At 52.2% G+C, this 21,054-nt stretch overlaps 1 pseudogene; it reads left to right on the forward strand.

Annotated features, from left to right (window-relative positions):
- The first annotated feature begins 19,039 nt into the window (after positions 1–19,039).
- LOC149362558 (uncharacterized) lies at positions 19,040–21,054 on the forward strand (annotated as a pseudogene).

A 21,054-nucleotide genomic window follows, 5' to 3' on the forward strand; every position in this document is an offset into this window, starting at 1 on the left:
CTTTTCTTCCGTCCCTTTTTTCCCTCGAGCACGAACCCCTCGGCGGTTGGTGAGCGGAAACGCTGCATCTGCGGAGTGAGAGCGCGGGAGCAGAAGGCTGACCACACATATTTCCACAACACTCATTTTCATTTGTTCGACCTGTGCAAAAGTGATGTTTCTGTAATAGGTAAAAAAAAATTGTCGTCGTTTCACTAGGAAGATGGCATTGCCTTCTGCAATACCTACTGTAAGTTCTTGAATGCACCTATCGTTGTAATAATGTTTCGTTTTAATAATGTATCGTTTTAATCCTTGCTCGAGGAGTGCATATAAGCAAGGTTTCATGTGACTATAGGACTCTTAGGAAAAAGGGGCTAACAGGGGGCGAGAGGGTAGTCTTTTTGGGGACTAACTGACCTGCCACTGGCAATCGTCCTTTTCAGGACTAACTGGAACGGGTGTAACTGTGGGTCCCCTTGGAATGGTGCAACAGATAGTCCCCGGGAGCAGACATTTAATGAAAAAATGCAAACGACGCGTGATTTCCAGCGTAATTTGGAGCGGGATAGTTTCCGACAGAACTTCACCCATACAACAACGATAAAGGAAACAGAAATAAGCATACATGAAAACATCAGGATTCGAACCGACAACCTTCGGATTATGAGCCGAGCGCGCATCTGAACAGGCCACCACAGCTTTTTTTTTCTTTAGTGCCTTCAAAGGCGTGGGAATACAGTGCATTAGAACATATGTGACTATTTACATGACTATTTACATGGATACAGCACTCCTCGTTTCCAGCGACCATTCCAACTTCTTCAGTTGGGATAGATTCTGGAAAAGGGATACAATTTCTTCGTCAAAACCTCGGTCTTTTAACACATCGTAAATTTTCAGGACACTCTCAACAAAATATTTATACACAGATCTGGCTCCAGGATCGCAATGGCGATCACCTGTGTCCGGCCCTTAAAAAGCTTCTGGGACAGACCGTTGCCAAAAAGAAGGAAATAGGTTGGAAGTATGCATGGGTAAAGGAAGGCAAAATACTTGCTAGGAAAACCGAGACATCGAACGTGCTTCGTGTGACTTGCCCCGAGGACCTAGATAAAATGCAATAATCAGCATTTCTGATTCTGGCTATCATCCCTATCATCAAATATGGCTGTGAGTAACATTGCACTAGCCCCATCAGCCATAACAGATCTTTATTCAGCTAAAAGAAATGTCATGTCATTCTTTCACTTGAACACTCAATCCGCCAGGAACAAGCAAGATGAACTGCATGCATTATTTTCTTGTTTTGGTTTTTCATATGACGTCATCATGCTTACCGAAACTTGGTATCAGGTCGAATACGACATACTCAATATTTCTGGTTATCGCACATTTTATTTAAACCGCTCTGAGAAGAAAGGTGGTGGCGTTCTGCTGATGTTAAGAAAATTTTTTGATGGTGATGTCTGTCAGCCCTACACTCGAAGTAGCACTGATTTTGAAATACTAACCGTAGTGTCTAATAGTAACCGTTTCGCCGTCGTATACCGTCCGCCAACTGGTTGCACATCCCCTTTTTTTTAATTTCTGTTGAGTTTTTGAGCTGGGCAAATGAAAATAGGTACAACATAGTAGTAGGGGGAGATATAAACATTAATATGCTGCAGGAATCAGGGTCCCAGTGTGAGTTATTAACACTCTTGGAGTCAAATGCCTGTACTAATCTAATTACTGCGCCTACTCGAATAGAAAATGATTCTAGTACACTGATAGGTGTTTTTATCACTAATCTGTGCCCTGACAATACTACCTAAGGAGTTATTGGTGCACAAATAAGCGAACACTTGCCAAATTTTCTTTTTACTGAGGGAGGTATTGAAACCAAACCTTTTAATGATCGTCAGTCTGTAGTATTTCAAGATATAAACCCATTTACGTTAGAAGAATTTCAGAAGGAATTGATGCAGATTGATTGGGGAGTGGTATACGAAATATGTGACCCTGATCACGCTTATGCCGCCTTCATAACTTTGTTCAACTCTTGCTACAACAAAAGCTTTAAACACAAAAAGATACAGACCAAGAAATCGAGAAAGCCCTGGATTACCAAAAGCATGTTAAAAATGATCAAACGGAAAGACTCACTCTACAGGCATTTCTTGCAAACGCGGGAACTAGATGATTTAAAGACGTTTAAAAAATTTAGAAATAAACTGACTGCAGTTCTTAGGCAAGCGAAAACGCATTACCTTCACAATCTTTTTAACACGGAAGTAGTAAAACGTAGCGGCATCCTTTGGAAGAGACTTAACATGGTACTCGGCAGGAATAACACAAACCAAGACCACATTCCTGATATAGCTGTGAATGGTATCTTAAAATCAGGAACATCTTTAGCTAACTCGTTTAATTCCTTTTTCACAACATCAATTGACAGTCGACATGATTCACATAGCCTAAGATATATCAGAGATACAACTTGTGATAGCGCATTTTTGGAGCCTACCTGTGCCGATGAAATCCAAAACACGTTCCTAATGTTCGGTAACAGCAGGTCCCGAGATTCCGATGATCTACAAATCGGACCAGTCAAGTACGTCATACATATCCTAGCTCCCGTCCTTACGCATATCTATAATATCTGCTTTACGCAAGGCATATTTCCTGAAGCAATGCAGCTAGCAAAATGTAAGCGTTCTTTTTAAAGGTGGCGATAAAAAAGAAATGTCCAACTACAGACCAATACGTGGTTTTGGTGTATGGGGTTTAACGTCCCAAAGCGACTAAGGCTATGAGAGACGCCGTAGTGGAGGGCTCCGGAAATTTCGACCACCTCGGGTTCTTTAACGTGCACTGACATCGCACAGTACATGGGCCTCGAATTTCTCCTCCAAAGAAATTCAACCGCCGCGGCAGGGATCGAACCAACGTCTTTCGGGCCAGCAGCCGAGCACCATAGCCACTGAGCCACCGCGGCGGCACAGACCAATATGTATCGTTCCAGTATTCTCAAAGGGCATAGAAAAGTTAATCAATGACAGGATGACTACATTTTGTGATAAACATAACATACTGACGAATTCTCAATTTGGATTCCGCAAAGGTCGTTCAGCAGAGTTGGCACTTTTAACCCAAAAAGAACTAATTTTGAAGGCAATAGAAAAGAAACTTTTAACTCTAGGTATTTTTGTTGACTTTTCAAAAGCATTCAATAGCATTAATCATAAAACATTAAAAAAACTTGAGCTTTATGGGTTTAGAGGAGTATTTCTAGATCTACTGATATCATACCTACAGCATCGCAGCCAGCGGGTTATCATCAATACTTACACCTCTGACATCATGGAAATTAATTCTGGGATACCACAAGGAAGTATTCTTGGGCCCTTACTGTTTAATCTGTACACTAACGACGTAACAAACAATCACAAACATTGATAATACTGCGAAATTCATTGCATATGCTGACGATGCTAGCCTGTTTTTTACTTCTTCCGATCCTAATGATCTTGTGCCACGCTGCAATAATTTTCTAAGTAAATTACACGAATGGAGCACATTCAACTCACTTTCTATTAATAGCACTAAAACTAAGGCCGTGTTATTTCAAGCGAAAAATAAAAGCACCTTCATTAACAGTGACCTCGTTATAGGTACATCGACCATTGAACTTGTTCCGTACATAAAAAGTCTTGGAGTTATATTTGACGCACACCTAACATGGAATAATCACGTCCAACTCATTCTTAAAAAACTTGCGACAGGTGTTGGCATATTAACAAGATTACGCTTTTTCTTACCACGGGCCATTAAGGTGCTAATATATAATTCACTATATTTATCGCATATTAACTATTGCCACCTGGTCTGGGGTACCACCAACGCAACTAACATTACTAAGCTGTTATTATTACAAAAGAAAGGTGTCCGTGCAATTGCTAACGCACCGCGCCTCGCTCACACAGAACCGCTTTTTAACAGACTTTCCATAGCCACCATGAATTCCATATACAATGACTTACTCCTTAGGCGATTTAGAGGAAGCAAAAAACAGGGTAAAAATTTATTTCAAGAGCTATCTAACCTCACAAGAAATACTAACGTTTACGATACCCGGCATAACGAAACATGGTACATTCCAAAAACACGAACTACGGAACCCTGGCACTTAGTTATAGACTGCCATCATTACTCAACTCACTCGGCAATATTACATGATCATTTGTGTCCAGCGATAAATGTCTGTGTGGTAAAATTTTTCGTACTGTTTGATTTGAACTGTGATAATTTGTGCTAGTTTTGTATTTTCCAAATTCTGTTTTGCTATGTTGAATTGTATAGTAAACTATTAAAAAGCATTATTATTGTAACATACCTTAATCACTTGTATTCCAAATTGACTTTCTTAATAACCCTCATTGCTACTTCATACTCCTATGTCGAATTGAATACTAAACTATGTTTTTTAAAGTTGATCTTTGCACCATTTCATAATCGTTGCTGTTGTCAAATTGTGTTTGTTACCAGAATTCATAACATATGTAGCCTTTATTGATAGGGAACATGGGCCCTGTCAAGCCGCGTTTTTTCCGGCTTTTTGCCCATGTTCCCGACATTGTGTATACATGATGTCAAATAAACCTGCCTGCCTGCCTGCCTGCCTGCCTGCCTGCCTGCCTGCCTGCCTGCCTGCCTGCCTGCCTGCCTGCCTGCCTGCCTGCCTGCCTGCCTGCCTGCCTGCCTGCCTGCCTGCCTGCCTGCCTGCCTGCCTGCCTGCCTGCCTGCCTGCCTGCCTGCCTGCCTGCCTGCCTGCCTGCCTGCCTGCCTGCCTGCCTGCCTGCCTGCCTGCCTGCCTGCCTGCCTGCCTGCCTGCCTGCCTGCCTGCCTGCCTGCCTGCCTGCCTGCCTGCCTGCCTGCCTGCCTGCCTGCCTGCCTGCCTGCCTGCCTGCCTGCCTGCCTGCCTGCCTGCCTGCCTGCCTGCCTGCCTGCCTGCCTGCCTGCCTGCCTGCCTGCCTGCCTGCCTGCCTGCCTGCCTGCCTGCCTGCCTGCCTGCCTGCCTGCCTGCCTGCCTGCCTGCCTGCCTGCCTGCCTGCCTGCCTGCCTGCCTGCCTGCCTGCCTGCCTGCCTGCCTGCCTGCCTGCCTGCCTGCCTGCCTGCCTGCCTGCCTGCCTGCCTGCCTGCCTGCCTGCCTGCCTGCCTGCCTGCCTGCCTGCCTGCCTGCCTGCCTGCCTGCCTGCCTGCCTGCCTGCCTGCCTGCCTGCCTGCCTGCCTGCCTGCCTGCCTGCCTGCCTGCCTGCCTGCCTGCCTGCCTGCCTGCCTGCCTGCCTGCCTGCCTGCCTGCCTGCCTGCCTGCCTGCCTGCCTGCCTGCCTGCCTGCCTGCCTGCCTGCCTGCCTGCCTGCCTGCCTGCCTGCCTGCCTGCCTGCCTGCCTGCCTGCCTGCCTGCCTGCCTGCCTGCCTGCCTGCCTGCCTGCCTGCCTGCCTGCCTGCCTGCCTGCCTGCCTGCCTGCCTGCCTGCCTGCCTGCCTGCCTGCCTGCCTGCCTGCCTGCCTGCCTGCCTGCCTGCCTGCCTGCCTGCCTGCCTGCCTGCCTGCCTGCCTGCCTGCCTGCCTGCCTGCCTGCCTGCCTGCCTGCCTGCCTGCCTGCCTGCCTGCCTGCCTGCCTGCCTGCCTGCCTGCCTGCCTGCCTGCCTGCCTGCCTGCCTGCCTGCCTGCCTGCCTGCCTGCCTGCCTGCCTGCCTGCCTGCCTGCCTGCCTGCCTGCCTGCCTGCCTGCCTGCCTGCCTGCCTGCCTGCCTGCCTGCCTGCCTGCCTGCCTGCCTGCCTGCCTGCCTGCCTGCCTGCCTGCCTGCCTGCCTGCCTGCCTGCCTGCCTGCCTGCCTGCCTGCCTGCCTGCCTGCCTGCCTGCCTGCCTGCCTGCCTGCCTGCCTGCCTGCCTGCCTGCCTGCCTGCCTGCCTGCCTGCCTGCCTGCCTGCCTGCCTGCCTGCCTGCCTGCCTGCCTGCCTGCCTGCCTGCCTGCCTGCCTGCCTGCCTGCCTGCCTGCCTGCCTGCCTGCCTGCCTGCCTGCCTGCCTGCCTGCCTGCCTGCCTGCCTGCCTGCCTGCCTGCCTGCCTGCCTGCCTGCCTGCCTGCCTGCCTGCCTGCCTGCCTGCCTGCCTGCCTGCCTGCCTGCCTGCCTGCCTGCCTGCCTGCCTGCCTGCCTGCCTGCCTGCCTGCCTGCCTGCCTGCCTGCCTGCCTGCCTGCCTGCCTGCCTGCCTGCCTGCCTGCCTGCCTGCCTGCCTGCCTGCCTGCCTGCCTGCCTGCCTGCCTGCCTGCCTGCCTGCCTGCCTGCCTGCCTGCCTGCCTGCCTGCCTGCCTGCCTGCCTGCCTGCCTGCCTGCCTGCCTGCCTGCCTGCCTGCCTGCCTGCCTGCCTGCCTGCCTGCCTGCCTGCCTGCCTGCCTGCCTGCCTGCCTGCCTGCCTGCCTGCCTGCCTGCCTGCCTGCCTGCCTGCCTGCCTGCCTGCCTGCCTGCCTGCCTGCCTGCCTGCCTGCCTGCCTGCCTGCCTGCCTGCCTGCCTGCCTGCCTGCCTGCCTGCCTGCCTGCCTGCCTGCCTGCCTGCCTGCCTGCCTGCCTGCCTGCCTGCCTGCCTGCCTGCCTGCCTGCCTGCCTGCCTGCCTGCCTGCCTGCCTGCCTGCCTGCCTGCCTGCCTGCCTGCCTGCCTGCCTGCCTGCCTGCCTGCCTGCCTGCCTGCCTGCCTGCCTGCCTGCCTGCCTGCCTGCCTGCCTGCCTGCCTGCCTGCCTGCCTGCCTGCCTGCCTGCCTGCCTGCCTGCCTGCCTGCCTGCCTGCCTGCCTGCCTGCCTGCCTGCCTGCCTGCCTGCCTGCCTGCCTGCCTGCCTGCCTGCCTGCCTGCCTGCCTGCCTGCCTGCCTGCCTGCCTGCCTGCCTGCCTGCCTGCCTGCCTGCCTGCCTGCCTGCCTGCCTGCCTGCCTGCCTGCCTGCCTGCCTGCCTGCCTGCCTGCCTGCCTGCCTGCCTGCCTGCCTGCCTGCCTGCCTGCCTGCCTGCCTGCCTGCCTGCCTGCCTGCCTGCCTGCCTGCCTGCCTGCCTGCCTGCCTGCCTGCCTGCCTGCCTGCCTGCCTGCCTGCCTGCCTGCCTGCCTGCCTGCCTGCCTGCCTGCCTGCCTGCCTGCCTGCCTGCCTGCCTGCCTGCCTGCCTGCCTGCCTGCCTGCCTGCCTGCCTGCCTGCCTGCCTGCCTGCCTGCCTGCCTGCCTGCCTGCCTGCCTGCCTGCCTGCCTGCCTGCCTGCCTGCCTGCCTGCCTGCCTGCCTGCCTGCCTGCCTGCCTGCCTGCCTGCCTGCCTGCCTGCCTGCCTGCCTGCCTGCCTGCCTGCCTGCCTGCCTGCCTGCCTGCCTGCCTGCCTGATATGCCATGGCACTACGCCACACTGCATGCAAGCCAAGCAGAAAAATGGTGTCATATGGAGCTCCATCGTCTTCGACAGGCAGAAACCTAATGCTTTATGGTTCGCTGCAAAACGTCCCAAAAGAAGATTGCATTATTACAGTCGACAAAAACATGGTCAATTGTTTCCTCCTTCCTACACAGAAGGCAATGGGTGCCCCACGGGACGTATATGTCTCTTTCATGTAACCAGCTTTTAACAGGTAAGGTACCTGTGTGCAGCTGAAAGAAGAAAGTTTTTGCTGAAGGCGTTACCCACATTCTTTTTACCCTCTTTAACACATTTTGTCCCGGTGAGGCCCCAAAGGCCGACGGATGCAAGGGAGCGGGAAAAAGGACGTGTAATAAGTCTTTCTTAAGTTGCCTTTTCTTCACAGTTGCCAAATATTCTCTGGAAAAACGGTTGACAAGGAATCGATAAGATGCGACAACCTCACGGAGGTAACGGGACACACTGTAGCGACCACCTTCGGCAGATGAAATTACAAAGTCTGGGAGTGCATTCGGCAACATAAACTGAACAAAACACTGGAGAAAAGGGTTTCTTCTTTCGCGGAGAAACATGAAGCGCATGACCACTTGGCTTAAAAACAAGTGAGAGAGGGACAGACCCCCCTCGGCGACTCGCCGAAAAAGATTCGTTCGGGAGGTTCTCTCCCAACTGGACTGCCATATAAATGTCCCCAAGATGCGATGGAACTTCTATATATTCAGCCGTGTACAGTACAACCCCTGCAAGATGTACATTATCTTTGCTGCTAGAAAAACATTGCATACCGTGGCACGCGCGAACACTGAAAGGTCGCGCCCACACCATTTAGATGTCATCTCTCACATTTCACCGGCCTTCTTTCTCCAGACCGAATCGCTTTCACGATAGCAATCAAGAGGCACGCCAAGATATGTGCTTGGTGTAGTGGACCAGTGAACATTTTCAAATACATCTGGAGTCATGTCCCATGCGCCATGCCACAAACCAATGCACTTATCTATGTTTAACATGCTCCCACTTTGGGCACAAAAATCTTGTGTTATTTTCAGTACAGCCGTAATGCTTTCCCTGTCCGATGCAAAAAAGGCAACGTCATCCGCGTAAGCAAGCACACGAACTTCACACGTGTGGAAGCCAAAACCGCGTATTTCTTCATTCTGCAAAATTTTCTGGCAGGGTGGTTCAAGGAACAGTGAGAACAACAGCGGCGACAATGGACAACCTTGACGTACAGATGAGCGTACATCTATACGGCGCGACAGTTCACCATTTATGACAAGATATGTGGTGCAGTTTCTGTACGCCATTTTTACACCATCGCGTATAACTTTACCAACACCAACATAGTCCAACAAATCAAAGAGGATATCATTTGGCACCCTGTCAAATGCCTTAGCGAGATCGATCTGCAGCATGGCTACCTGCAGGGATTCGCTATCACAAAGTTCTAAAACACTCCTGGCCACATGGATGTTCGTGTGTATCGTCCTGTTTTTAATACCAAATGTTTGAGGGGGGCTGATTAAATCCTGGATTACAGCCTGGAGTCGTCTCGCCAACACCTTCATCAGCACCTTGTAGTCGACGTTTGTTAGTGTGATTGGTCTGTATCCAGTGACCGTGCGAAGTTTGACTTCCCCTTTGCTTTTCGGAATCAAAACTCTGTGAGCGCGCGTAAAAGAGGGCGGCAAAAATCCGCACTCGAATGACTCCACGAATACCCCATGCAAGGCCACAGCGACACCAGGTTTAAACTCTTTGTAAAAAGCGGCACTCAGTCCATCTGGACCTGGCGATTTTCCAAGGTTTAGTTCGTCGATGGGTCCTTCGACTACACCAACGGTGATATCTCTTTCGAGTGCCGTTGTAGTATCAAGGTCCAGCCTAGGCATTACTGTGAAAAAACCTTCTTCAATCCCCGGTTTATCGGGTAATCAGTGGCCGAACAGTTCCGTGTAGTAATCCTCAAAGGCGTTCTTAATACCAGCTTGGTCGTGCGTCGTTTTCCCCTTGTAATCTATCTCTAATATCTCTTTAGCTCTAGCGTGGGCGTTTTCGTCTGATAAGGCACGCTTAGTTGGAGCCTCACCCGCCAGTAGCTTTTCTCCCCATGCACGTATTATTGCTCCTCTATACTTATTTTCGTCTAGTTTCTCAAGCTTTCTTTTTATTGCTAGTATTTCCTGTCCGAACCCACCGGGGAGTTGGGCTTCTATTTGAAGCAGCGCTTCTAGCTCCTGTCTGAGGCTTTTCTCTTCCTTTTGCGCATTACGCTTCAATTCGCCCCCTCTTTCTATTGCTTTCATTTTAACCTTTTGTTTAAAGGTTTCCCATCATTCAGTTATGGACCTTCCGTCTGATGTTAAAAGTGCGTGTAATTCTTCCTTCGTTCCCAAAACAAACGCGACATCATTCAACAAATCCGCGTTGAGTTTCCACAAGCCCCAATCAACCTTCATCCTTTTCTTTCTACCTAGTGATACCATAACCAAACTGTGGTCACTAAAGGAAACTGGCTCCACCACATAGTCCTCACAGTTAGGAGCAAGTGCTGACGATATGTAAACAAGATCAAGTCTAGCATGGCTAGATCCTTGATAATGAGTGAAATGTTGACGCTTGCCACCTCTTGCCAAATAGGCCCCATCCAGCAAGTCAACCTCATTTATAAGGTCTGTCAGATATACCGCACTTGCATCTCTGCAGGTGTTGGCTGGCGCTCTATCCTCCATTTCGCATACACAGTTGAAGTCGCCCATAACAAGGAGATGCCTACTGCATTTAAACAAGTCAGCAACGTTTTCAAAAAAACCCAGTCTCTCTTTAGCTTTTGTCGGCGCATAGATGCACAAAGCACGAACATCTAAATCTCCGTGTTTAAAGTCACACATGACATAACGTCCCTCCAAACAACTAGTGACACTTTCTACCACAAACCCAGCCGATTTCCTCAAAAACAAACAGCAACCGACCGATGTCCCAACAGCGTGGCTGACAAACACATCATAAAGTCCACGGAACGGGCTCACCATGCAGTCAGTGCGGCCCTCGCTCTCCACTTTTGCCTCCTGTACCGCGACTACATCCAGCTCCCTTTCCACTATTAGCCTTTTCAGTTGGTACTGCTTCCTCTTACTTCCGAGGCCGCGCACGTTCAGTGTGGCTAGCCGGAGAGGCGCGAGCACAGGGGCCATTGTGAAAGCGAGGGCTCACCCAAAGCAAGGCCATTCCTCGCCTGCACAACTCCTGCTCGGTTCCAGGGAAGGGTCGCCGTCGACGCGCGACAGCGATGACGCACGGGAAGGGCGCACATATTTCCCTTTCTTCCCTCTTGCAACCTTCCATTCCTTCTCGAGATGGTTGAGCCGCTGCTCCCCCACTGCACCCTCCGCCTTCTCCAGGCGCCTCTTTGTCGACGCTGGCTGGGCGTCCATGGCGTCTGTGGTGTCGGCGTCGTTTTTCCCAGAATCCTGTGCTTTGGCTCCTTGAATTCCGCTGCTCGAATCTTCGTTTCGTGGGGCAGCTGCGGCGCTCCCCGGCTGTTGACCTTGGCTCGCTGCTGGCTCTTTCACCGCAGCCGTGCTTGCCTGAATTTTCCCTTCCTCGTTAGGTAAGACATCGGCTGGCGCTTTATCCTCGCCGCTCGCTGTTTGCACTGTACTGCCTTTTGCCCTGTCTTCCGAGGAAGCTGCCTTTTCAGCCTCCTCTTCGTCCATCAGGTGGCTGGTCTCCTCAGCCACCCTGGTTGCCCCGGCTACGACGGCGTACGTACGAACGCAATCCATGCGTTCATGTCCAAACGCGCGACATTTGCTCCATCTTGGCGTCTGGTACTCCCGGCGAATGTGGCCCTTGAGTTTGCACCGCAGACAAGTCGGCGCCCGCCCGGGCACGACGACGAGTGCGGGGCCGTCGGCTAGTTTGAAAACGTCAGGGAGGGAATCCCGGGTGACACCTTCCTTGAGGACAATGCGAGCAACACGGGTCGTCGATTCCGCAAGCTCGAAACCACTCGCACGCCATTCTTCCAAGCGGATGTCGATCACCTCCCCAAACTCACTCAGAACCTTTCGAAGGGTCTCATTCGGCACGTAGAAAGGAACCCAATGGATCTTCGCGGTTATCTCTCTACGCACCGGATCGATGACGGCACAGTACCGCCCCTTCACCTCCAATCCGCCGGCTTGCACCAGCGCGTCCTTGTCGTCTTGACTGCGGAGTTTGAGCAGCCACACGTGTGCCATCTGGTACGGCCGATTCCTGTCACAGCTATCAAAACTCCAATTGCTTCGAGCGGCGTTCGAAAATCCTCAATCATGTAAGGCCTCCCATCCACGTCGCAATGTAGAAACACGCAATCCTTCAGGCCGTCGTGCGACGGCAGCGACGGTAGCACGAAGCTGTACCCCTCGGGGGGGCGGTGATTAACGCGCGCACCCCGGCCACGCCGGTGAAAGGACCTCGCACGGAGAAAGCCATGCCGCGTCCGCTCCCCTCGAAAGCCGGAGGGGGACTCCACAAACAGGGACGGTTCACGGAAGAAAATAAAAGCCTTGTATCACACTGTCTGTTTGTAGCGCTCAAATTGTCATCAAACATACTGCTGTTTAGAGCACAGTGCGGTTATTTTGGTGTCATATGCTTTTGAAACAACCTGCGGTAAGCTTTAGTGCGCACGCACAACGGTCTAAATCGCGTTTTGGCCAAAAAAAGAAGTGCTGAACAGTGTATACATTACGGCCGGTACTTCACAACAGTTGTTTTCTTTTTGTTTCTTTTTTTTGCGTATAAGGCGGCCTTATTCCTTGCAATTGGCAGCTGCCCATTACAGCCTGTTGAAAACAAATGTAGAAGGCGATTGTTCACTTCGTTTTTTGTTACCGGTGGACAGCGGTGACAAAGAATTGACTGCTTCCTCTCACCGATTCGCTAAGTGCCGCCGATACTTACACAGCATCGCATAAGCTCGTAAACAACGGCGACGGTATGAAACTGCCTGTACTTGCTCAACCCTAACCTTTAGAACTCACGTTTGACACGTATTGAAGCTCGTAGTAATTGTTTATGCACTTGTACAACTGCCAGCCGTTTCGGTGGCACGAAGCCTTTTTCTCACGCAAAGGGTATCCGCTTCGTCACAGGCAGCGGCAGTGCTCTCACTGGCCTTAGACCTCGCCCTGCGCTTCAAAAATCGAGTACTATCGCAGTCAGTGTCTTCTCGCGCGATTTTCGCGTGCCGCTATGCTGCAATTCACCCCCCGTTAGTCTCTTTCTCGGCAGTTAGTCCGTTGAGTTTGCGCACGGCGAGCATTTTTGGCAAGGAGTATGTCGTGTGCAAATTTAGGGACTAAAGAGCCCTTTTTAGGACTGAAGTTGTCTTTACTCCCCTCTGGGCCGGTTTTTAGAGTGTACAGCCGACGAAATACTTGCAGCAGTTGCCGGTATGTCTCTATGCCGCACGGAGCGTACCGCTTTGCCTGGTGGCGTGGCAGTGGCGCTCGTCCGAAGGCTGGTAGCCCTGGGGGCAGTCGCATCGTCCATCCAAGCACGCTGCCATCTTCGAGCACTGGGCGCTGACGCTGCAGTTACTCCCCAGTGCCAGTGGCAGGTTGGAATCTGCGCAAAGAATCCCGCAGGATAAGCGTGGATTAAAGGCTTTGTGTTGTTTCTGGACATTTGCTATCTATCGAAAGCATTTAATGAGCATAAGAGAAAAATTTGCTCGAGTATACACCGACCGAGACAGTTCACCCATACTCACACCCCTCACTCAACTTTGTCTTCAAAGACAGAATTGCATTTCTGCGACAAAATGGGGGGATATACCCCACCGCTCACAGCACTAAGGAAGAGTCCGTTACGCGGATTCGAATGCGAACGTACACCTTTCCGAACTTGCATATATATACTAAAACTTATCTGGATATGTTTAGAGATTCGTGGCTCTCGTGCGACGAAACACCCACTCTATATCAGCTAATGTGGGAATAGACTGGAATAAGGGCTCTTGATCCCATACACAATCCATATCGGGAGCAGTGGGAGGCGCTGTTGTACAGCTCGGACTTAGATGCTCAGCTTGGGCTGGTCTACCAAGCACAGCTGATAGCTCGGGCTACGGGGATCATGGACTGAGGACTATTCCCTTACGCCTCCAGCATCAACCTCTTCTAGAATTAAAGTTTACACTCTCTCTATGGACTAACCTGTTGCCGTGTCTATGTGCCAAAATGAACCAAAAACCAAATGACACGACAAACGCGCCCCTCGAATGAACTGAGAGAGCGCAATCTGGCGGCAGACAACAGACCAAGCCGGTCGCCATTTGCTGCGTAACCGCAGGCGAGGAACGTGGAGGCGACGCCGTATATGGAAGATGCGAATAATGTAGCTTTAATTGGAAATTTAGTGGCAGGTATGACTGAATATGGCTGTTCTACATGAAGGCTGCCGTACTGGTGGCTATAAAGAAGTAGCACAAATATGACACACGAAAAGGACGCAAACATCAGAGCTGACAAACTGCTTTTATTGCCGCGAGGTGTACTTATGTTTGCTAAGCTTATAAGAACACAAACAAAAGAAGCAGCTCAAGCGTCTGTGGCGCGATGATTTCTACCCTCCCTGTCTCCTCTCTCAGGCCAGCTCGAGGCAATAAAAGCAGTTGTTACTCAGCGCTTGTGTTCGTGTCCTTTTCTTGTCTCGACCATATCCTACTGTGCTGGAGTCTCGAATATGCGGACCCGACTGGCCAGTCATTAAAAGTATTAGGCGAATTGTGGCGAGAACTGCGAACATCTCTCAGCTTCCACTCAAATAATGCAAATTATGTTTTTGGAGCGCTGAAAATATTTAATAAAAAACGTAAGTTTACTACTGCAGTGACGTCGATATTTAACTTGGCACTGTGACCGCCTTACCGAATAACCCACAAGCTATCTGAAATGTAGCATCATACGGGTGGTTTTTTTAGTAAGAGAAAATGACATCTTCATTCTGCAAACAAGAAGTATCACTGAGTAATTTATTTTGTTTTCGGAAACAAAATAACATGAGATCACCGCAGTACATTTCTCATTTTTTATTATACAAGGTGTTCACAATTAAGTGTTAACAATTAAAAAATATAGAGAGCAGTGCAAAAAGTCATTACTGTAATACGTTATGCAGCCAAGCAGAGGCAAACAATGAGAAAATTTGTCATCTTGTATGAGTAATCAACAAAAATTCAATCACTTTTATTAACTGCAGTTAGACTGCATGTATCTTAAAAACGTAGAAGTAGTACTGACTATTTTGTTAATACAATTTTAGGAACCCGTCTGTGACCGGGGATATGCAAGTATGATTCATTTTTTTTCAGCGCAAAATACACAGGATAAAGAAACGACACAGACGCAGGACGAACGCTATCCTGCGCTTGTGAGCTAAGGTTACAAAAGTTGCCGTGTATTTATTTTTAATAAACTATTAGTTGAAGTCCGTGTCCGTCCTGCGTGTATCTCTTTTCTTTGTCCTGTGTATTTCGCGCTTAAAAATGCATTGTGCGTACCAAGACCCACTAGCCCGTCTTTCCAATGTAACATGCATCTCTAAAACAAACCATGCAATGCCACACGCCAGATCGCTGCGCGCGGCATAAAGATTTTCCCTGATGTGACGCAGCTCTTGTGTATTTCATTTCGCCTGGCAAGAATGCCGAGTTACAGTTGATGAACATAAATTTTTGCTCTTAGCCACCTGTCTGGTGTAGCTGCGCGTGATCTCATGCGAAGTCTAAAGAAGTCTAAAGCTGCACCACGTCGTGTTACCCTATCCATCGAGGCTTAAGCAATCGCTTAAACAAACAGCGCTCGGCCCGCTTCGCAGGCCAAGTGATATTTCGGATTGAGGGGCCAAGAGTGAAAAGTTATCGCTGTAGCCTACCATTCTAGATTTGTGACAAGCGGAGAGACACACGCAACAGCTGCGTCGCACCACGGAGGAGGGCGGAGCTAGCGTCGGTGACGGGAGCGGTCGCATACCGCGTCGGCTCCGTGACAGATCGCAATCAATTGCGATACACCAACTTTTTTCCCTGCAAGCCTGGTATTGTCGTCTCCAGGAACCTCAGCGGCACCCGTCTACACCACGTTTCTTAAGGTGGGGCCAATTTTTGACCACTTTTCGGTCATTTGAAGCTTTCGTCACGCCGCGGTGGTGCTAAGCCTAACGGCGCCGGGGCCTGCGGTGGCCCCTGTCGAGGATCCCTCGGCTCTGGCGGCTCCAAATCAAGTCACCGGATACGGCCCGCAGTCCTTGCAGATCGTAACAATAGATACCCATCAATCCGAGGATACGACTCAAGGCGAGGATCCTCTACCAACCGAGGACGATTATCTCCAAGATATGGTCCGCGTCTGGCGCGGAATGAAGAACGCGGCGGCGGCATCGAGGGACGCTGGTGCTGGTGCCACCCAGCAACAAGCGCCGGCTAGCTCTGCCCATACGCAGGGCGGGAGTGCGCTGAACGCAGCCTCGAAGAGCTCCAAGCAACTCCGGTGGCGGCCGCAGAACACGCCGCGCATTGAAAAAGATGACATCGTCGTGGTGCTGAAACCAAGAAACACGGTCGACCTCAGGGCAACTATTGGTCTTGGAAAAGCCGGCGCTGCAGTCCGCAGCATCCTCCGGGACGACGCAAATGCTGGACTTGCGGTGTGGCCCGTTTGGAACCAAAACGACCTTGTATGTGCACTAAAATCAGTCGACGCCGCGGAGAAGCTACTCCGGGATATTGTGCTACCGGTAGCGGAACGCGAGCTACCGTTCCGGGGACACCCTAAACTCCCCGGTGCGTTCTGTCGAGGCGTCGTGACTGTTTCGCCAGACGAAACGTCTGAAAGCGTTAAACGAAAACTCAGTGCGGAACAAAATGTAGTGTCTGTGCGCAAGCTAGGGGGAACCCCGGTTGCGGTGATAACCTTCGCGGGGACCAATGTGCCACGGACGGTGTTGTACAGCTACGAACGGCTCCCTGTTCACCTGTACAAGAAAACAGTGCCAGCATGCCACCGCTGTGGCACAGTGTGCCATCGGGCCGATGCGTGCCCGCGACCGCAGCCGGGACGCTGCAAGCGCTGCGGAGTCCAGGTTTTCCGATTCCACTCCTGACGGCCCGGCAGAACATGACTGTGTTCCGAGCTGCCTCATCTGCGGAGGCGGCCAGCCTTCCGGAGCTCCTGGCTGTGCCGGCCAGTTCCGGAAAGCAATCAAACCGAGCTCCCCATCCGGATCCAAACCGAAGGCAAAGACGGGGCCAAGCAGGCTCCTCCGCCCAAGGCCACGAAAGCGCCAGCCGATCAAGAAACCAAGGCCAAACCCGGCACATCAAAACCTGTCAAGTCCGCGACAAAGGCGGTGCCCCCGGTCCTAAGCGCCAGGGACTTCCCGCCCTTGGCACCCGTCCAACCACAGGTGAGCAGTTGGAGTAGGGCAGTCTCCGCGCCACCTACCCGTCCCTCCCCTACCGAAACCGCCCTACAGCAGCAGGTAGAGGAGCTCAGGTGCCAGAACCAAATTCTAGCGCGCACAATTCAAGAATTAGAGGCCAAAAGGGCCGGGTCATCCGAACCAATGCAAGAAGCTGAGCCAGATGACGAGGATGACGAATCATCCGTAACATCTTGCCTCAGTAGCCTCTCGCGGCAGAGCGGGGAGACGGTAGTTGGATCTGTTAGTCGCGTCGCCAGCCTAGAGGCAGTGCAGCGCCAAACCCAGCAACTGGAGGAGCAAGTGGCGGCCCTCCCGAATCAAATCATTACAGCAGTCCGCGAGTCCTTCCAGGACATGTTCAAGGCAGCTTTAACGCAAGCACTTCCCGACCTTATGGCCCAGGTCACTGACTCGGTCCTTAAAGCCGTGCAGCCCTGGGTCAGTACCCAAATTAAGAACGCCACTAGCTCCGAACCCCCTCACCTCAAACGTAAGACAGCCTCCCGCCAGGCAGCGGAGGAACATGGTTCAGGCTCGGCAGCTGGTAGTTCCGTGCGGCCCCTCGCTGGGGTTGCGCACGCTCCCGGCCAGAGCTAGTCCGCTCGCCCGTAAATAAATAGAACAAGATGGCTAGCAGATCTAATAGGAATGATAAAAACCTTGAAACATTCCAGATCATCCAATGGAACTGGAGGGGTTTCAGAGCTTGGAAAAAACGGTCGCACCTCCAGGTCTACTTACAGTCCCTAGGTGACATGCCGGCACTCATTGCCCTGCAGGAGCCCGGCATAAACGCTAAATTATCAGGCTACAGCACCTTTCAGGGGGAGCCCTCTACGTGCATCCTGGTGAATAAGGCTTACACCGTGGTTCAGGTCGACTTAGACTTTAGTACCGAGCAAGAATGTACAATGGTCCGGGTACTGCCTCTCAGACGCCGCGACCCGTCAATACATATCCTCAACATATACTGCCCTCCGCATAAGCCGCGCTTAACTTTTAATGAAATCTTCCTTCGCGAGATAAAAATGGCAGCCAAAGAGCCTCTAGTGATAGTTGGAGACTTCAATGCTCCCAGCCTTCATTGGCGCTACCACTTCGAACAGGCAAGACGACGTAAGCTGGCGGAGCTCATCTCCACCCTCAGCCTCACGTTGCTCACTGACCCGGCGTATCCCACCCGAGTGGGGAATCCGGTAACCCGCGACACGTGTCCAGACCTTTCTCTCGTTAAAAATGCTAGAGCGGCTGCTTGGGAGAACTTGGGAGATTCTCTAGGCAGCGATCACCACCTTCTCCGGATTACACTCGTGGCGAAGGCAGCGCGCAAAAAATGGGATCAGGCCAAGCTGACCGATTGGCACAAGTTCCGAAATCACACTATGCCTCCCGTACTATTTTCCGGCGGCTACGCGGAGTGGGGTAACCACATATACAACATTCAGAAACAACACGTCACAACACTACAAACCACCGAAGAGATCCCCGCAGTGGACACCCACCTCCTGCATTTGTGGGAGGCGCGCCGGAGCTTCACTAAACGGTGGAAAAAGCAGAAAACTAATCGCAAATTACGCGACCGCATAACCAAACTCACAGAGCAGGCTGCAGCGTAGGCTGCCGAGCTCTCAGATTCAAATTGGATAGCACGCTGCGACGCCGCAGCGCATCAGATGAGCTCGAAGGGGACGTGGCGTCTCTTTCGCAGTCTAATCGACCCCTCCCAAACGAGAGGGGAGACGCAAAAGCAGCTCCGGTGGGCTCTGCAAGGGTATCAAGGTACGACGGCGCAACTTGCGGACACTCTGTGCGAGAGATATCTCTGTTGTACGGAGGACCCGCCTGGGCCTGAGTACATGTACTCTGGCAGGCCTAATGAAACACTTGATGCCCCTTTTGAGTTGCACGACCTTAAGGCGGCCTTAGCAAAAATGCGCCGGGGTACGGCTTCGGGACGGGATCACATAACAGTGAACCTGTTGGCGAACCTACCGGAGTCAGCCCTTTATTAGAATACATCAACCAGATCTGGGACGGGCGTCCACTCCCTCCCGAGTGGAAAACGTCACTTGTGACGTTTATCCCTAAAACAGGTAAGGCCGTGACTACGGACAACCTGAGGCCCATATCACTGACCTCATGTGCGGGCAAGCTTATGGAGACGATGGTTCGGGATCGCCTCTCTACATACCTGGAGAGTAAGGGCTTCTTTGCAGTCACCATGTTCGGGTTTCGCCCCCACATGTCTGCACAGGATGTAATTCTCCAGCTGCACATGGATGTAATACGACCCACAACTATGCAACACAATGACAGAGCCATCCTCGTCCTTGATCTGAAAGGGGCTTTCGACAATGTTAAACGCGGAAGCATCTTATCCAACTTGTTTCTACCGATTGTGGGGCTAGGGCGTATGCGTATGTACGAGATTTCTTGACTAATCGCCATGCCTTTCTTCGGATTGAGGGCGAGGAATACGGCCCTTACATGATGGGAACACAGGGTACCTCCCAGGGATCGGTGCTATCACCGCTCCTGCTGAACATAGCTATGATGCGCCTCCCAAGCCAACTGGCCCGGGTGGAAGGCATTCAAAACGCGTTATATGCAGATGACATTACAATTTGGACCACTGACTGGAGCCTTGGGGATATGGAGGCCCGCCTTCACCAGGCCGCTTACATAGTCGATACGTATGCTATTGTCAGTGGGCTCCAATGTGCTTCAGCGAAATCAGAGCTTCTGCATGTCAGAGCGAACCCAAAGGATAGGACAGCAATTCACATCTCTTTGTCAGGAGGTCCTATTAGAGAGGTGGAGGAGCTCCGTATTCTCGGCCTTTTCATTCACCGCAGACTCAGACCGGACTCCACTATTGTGAAACTCAAGAGAGTAGGCGAACAGGTAGGGCGCATGATCCACCGCGTTTCCAACAAGCGGGGCGGTCTGCGGGGCAAGGACGCGCTTCGGCTCGTCTATGCCTACATGACTAGCCGGATCCTCTACGCTGTGCCATATCTCCGCACTACTAAGCAAGACTAGGCGCGAATAGACGCCATCATCCGCAAGGCAACTAAGCGAGCCCTGGATCTCCCGGTTTCTACCTCTAATGCCAAACTCAAGGCATTGGGGGTGCTAAATTCCAACCAGGAGCTGCGGGAGCCCCACCTCGTGAACCAATACACGCGGCTCATGCAGACGGCCCCTGGGCGCCGCCTGCTAAACCGCTTACACATCCAACACGACTGCACTCCAGAGGAGGCGGAGCGTATCCAAGTACTGTGGCGCCATATGCTCTGGGTCTCCCCGCTCCCCCGTAACATGGACACCGACATGCACGAAAACAGACGACAAGCGCGGGCTCGGGCTCTTGAGAGACAACACGGCTCCCGACCCGGTGTATATTATGTAGACGTAGCAGGGCCATCGCCCACGGGATTTTACACGGGCGCTGTCGTTCACCAGGAAATGCACGTTGATGGACTCTCTTTTCGAGCCCCGAATTCAATGCGAGCCAAGGAAGTAGCGATAGCGCTTGCTGCCGCCCACGCCAATTCAAGAATCATCATTACGGACTCCCGAAAAGCATGTGATCATTACTTGGCAGGGGAGATCTCACCCTTAGCTGCTTGCATTCTAAGACGGACTGCCACTGATCCAACACCGAAAAGAATCATTTGGGCTCCTGGCCATCAGGGCTTACGAGGTAATGAGGCCGCTGACGCGGCTGACGCGGCTGCCCGAGCGCTTATTCACCGGGCTCCTCATCCCAGCTCTTCTGGCTCGGAGACTAACCAGCCGCTGCTGCGATTCAGGGAAATAATGACGCATTATACCGACAACCACCCCCTTTTCCCGGCCCCTGCAAAGGGGCTGAGTAAGACGGAGGAGCGAATTTTAAGGCGCCTGCAGACAGGTACTCTACTCTGTCCTGCAATCTTAAAGCATTACGGTCCTAACACGGATGGGCGATGCCCTAACTGTGGGGAGACCTGTGATATCTTCCACATGATGTGGGCATGTACTCAAAATCCCCACCTCCCCCCTTCACCTACCCCTTCCAGAGAGGCATGGGAGACTGCCCTCCTCAACTGCTCCTCGCTTGAGTCCCAAAGGGCTCTGGTGAAACGGGCGAGGGACGGGGCATTGTCATGCGGTGTCCCGGACTAG

Source organism: Amblyomma mixtum, chromosome 2 (assembly GCF_055824585.1).
Source record: "Amblyomma mixtum isolate Tamu chromosome 2, ASM5582458v1, whole genome shotgun sequence".
NCBI classification, from domain to species: Eukaryota; Metazoa; Arthropoda; class Arachnida; order Ixodida; family Ixodidae; genus Amblyomma; species Amblyomma mixtum.